Here is a 2,776-nt window from a genome sequence, read left to right as displayed (position 1 = left end):
AAAAAAAAAAAAAAAAAAAAAAATAAAAAAGGGGGGGGGGGGGGGGGGAGGCAATATTCTTTTATATTTACTTATATACTCATTTACTCATATACTTTCCCAATTGACTGTTCTTCATTGTTTCCTACAGTTTTGTACCTCCATTTGAGACATCTTCATTCCAACTAAAGAACTTCCTTTGGTAATAAATTCTCTCAGCTTTTGTTTGTCTAATAATGTCCTTATTTCACATTCATTTCCGAAGGATATTTCTGCTGGGAACAGAATTCTAGCTTGGCAGTTTTTCTTCCAACACTTTAAAAATGTTTTTCCATTATTTCTCAGTTTCCACAGTTGTGTTGAAAAGTCAGCCATCAGTTACATTACTGTTCCTTTTGAAGTAATAATGCCTTTTTCTTCCTTCTGGCTGCTTTTAAGAGTTCTCTCTGTTTCTAGTTTTCAACAGTTCAATTAAGACACGCCTAAGTAGTTTTCTTTTGCATTTATTCTGCTTAGGGTTTGCTTAACTGCTTGAATCTGTGGGTTGACATCTTTCATCAGTTTTGGAAAACATTTTACTATCATCTCTTAAAGTATTTGCTTCCACAGTTATCCCTCTTCTCTATTTCTTGGTCTTCAACTACACATTAGACTACAGTGTTCAACATGTCTCTTTGGCTCTGTTCCACTTTTTCCATTCTTTTTTCTTCTTGTGCTTCCATTTGGATATTTCCTATTGACCTGTTTACAAGTTGTCTGGTCTTGCCTTTTGCTGTGTACAATCTGCCATTAAACCCATCCAGTGAATAATTAATTTCAGATATTATGGGGGTTTTGTGGTGGTAGTGGTAGCAGAGGTTTTGTTCGGTCTTATTTTTCTAACATTCCAGGCACTGTACTAAGCCCTGGGAATACAGCAATGAACAAAACAGACATAATCCCAGCTCTCATAGGACTTAAATAGTATATAATCAATTAACCTGTTTTGTTTTTTAGAACAGTGAAGAGTAGGGCAAAGGGCAAAGTGAGTCTTGAACCTAAGTATTCTAATTAAACAATACATGAAATACCTTAAACAACTGAGATTGCATGTTTGATTCCTAGAATGTCCACTTGATTCCTTTCTATAACTTCCAGTTCTCTGTGGAAATTCTCATCCACTTTGTCCTTCTTTTCCTTTATTTTCTTTAGCATATTATGGTTATTTTAAAGTACTTGTCTACTAACTTCAATTTTCTTAGTTTGCTTCTACAGTTTACTTTTCTTCTTGAATATGGATCATATTTTTCCACATTTTTCCGCTTTTTCACATCTCTAGAAATTGTTAATTGTATGCTGGATATTGCAAATGAAAGAACCTTAGAAACTCCAAAATATACCTTCCCAGTGAGAGATCTCCATTTCCTCTATTAGACAAAAGGAATGAGAGAGACTGATCCAATCAGGAATTGGACTGGGCAGGGGCTATGTTGCAGTCTTAGTAAGACTCAGTTCACCTCTGGTTCATTTGTTTTCTTCAGTACATGTCCAGAGTCAGCAAATATCAGCAATCCTTTGCTCACCTACAAAAGTCTCTTCTATCTCTGGGAATTTTAATTTATCTAGTCCTCATTACTTCCACAACTCTCCAATATTTTTTAAAACATTGATTCTTAAAGTTCATCCAGTTTTTCCTTTTTACTTGTTGCAATGATATAGATGACTGTACTGTGATACTAAATACTAGCCAGAAGCTGAAGTCTCCCTGCATATCATAACAGCAGTGGTTTTTACAAACCCAGGTTCATATCAAAATGATGTGCTGAAAAATTTTAAACTACAACAACTGTTCACACCTCTAGAACTCAAAGACATTTAGTGGAGCCAGGAAATCTGTATTTTTAACAAGAGTCTTAAATGATCTGGTAAGCGGGCATTTCTAAAGAAACTAAAGGGCCTGCATCAATTGTTCCTCCCCTTCCCCTCCCCAAAGCTCAGTATTTATAAGGACATTTAAGAAAGAATATACACTATACACATACAATGAACAAATTGATAGAAGAGTTGAAACAGTTAAAACTATTAAAAGTTCAGAATAACTAGAGACTTTAAAGATAAAATATTAAAATATTTAAAGGTTTTTAAAAATATATCAGGATCAAGAAGATGAGGAAGGAAAGACAAAAACCAGTAGAGTCCATGGTATAATACCAACAGGTGATTAAAAGCAGAACTATTCAACTCAATTTTACTTCTAATTGTTCTAGAAGAAAACAAAATGATCTTCAAATTTGAAAAGCATTGTTGAGAGTCATCGGAATTCTTAGAAAAAGCATGAAGAGCCCACCAACCTGCTTTATCTGAATTCAAGTGTACATGAATTAATCCAAGGGTACAGATGAAAACTTGGGAATGTAATAATAGAAATGTTGTCAGTGAACTTTGAGAAGTCATGAAAAATAGAAAGGAGCCAGACTGGAAATGAGAAAATGTTGTTCCAATTATCAAAATGCAGGGATGGATAAAGGTGAAAAGGTGATTTCAGTACTACAGACAATGTCAACATTCAGATAATTCTAAGACTGATTATTATGCAGATGATTTACTGATAATGAAATCTCACCTGTGTAAAACACTTGCTTCCAAATCAAGCGTTTACAAAGTACTTTCACATATACCTCATCTTTGATTCTCAAAGAGCCCGTGAAAAAGGACAGGTAGCATTATGTCCCCTCAACCAGCACACTTTTCAACATATTAGGAATTTAGAGCTCAGGCAGCTTGATTTGACCAGTTTAACTCACTCCAATAGAAAATT

This window comes from Galeopterus variegatus, unplaced genomic scaffold (genome assembly GCF_000696425.1).
Source record: "Galeopterus variegatus unplaced genomic scaffold, G_variegatus-3.0.2 Scaffold134, whole genome shotgun sequence".
In the NCBI taxonomy this organism is placed as follows: domain Eukaryota; kingdom Metazoa; phylum Chordata; class Mammalia; order Dermoptera; family Cynocephalidae; genus Galeopterus; species Galeopterus variegatus.
The sequence above is the reverse complement of the archived record's forward strand: the minus strand, read 5'-3'. Positions refer to the sequence as shown.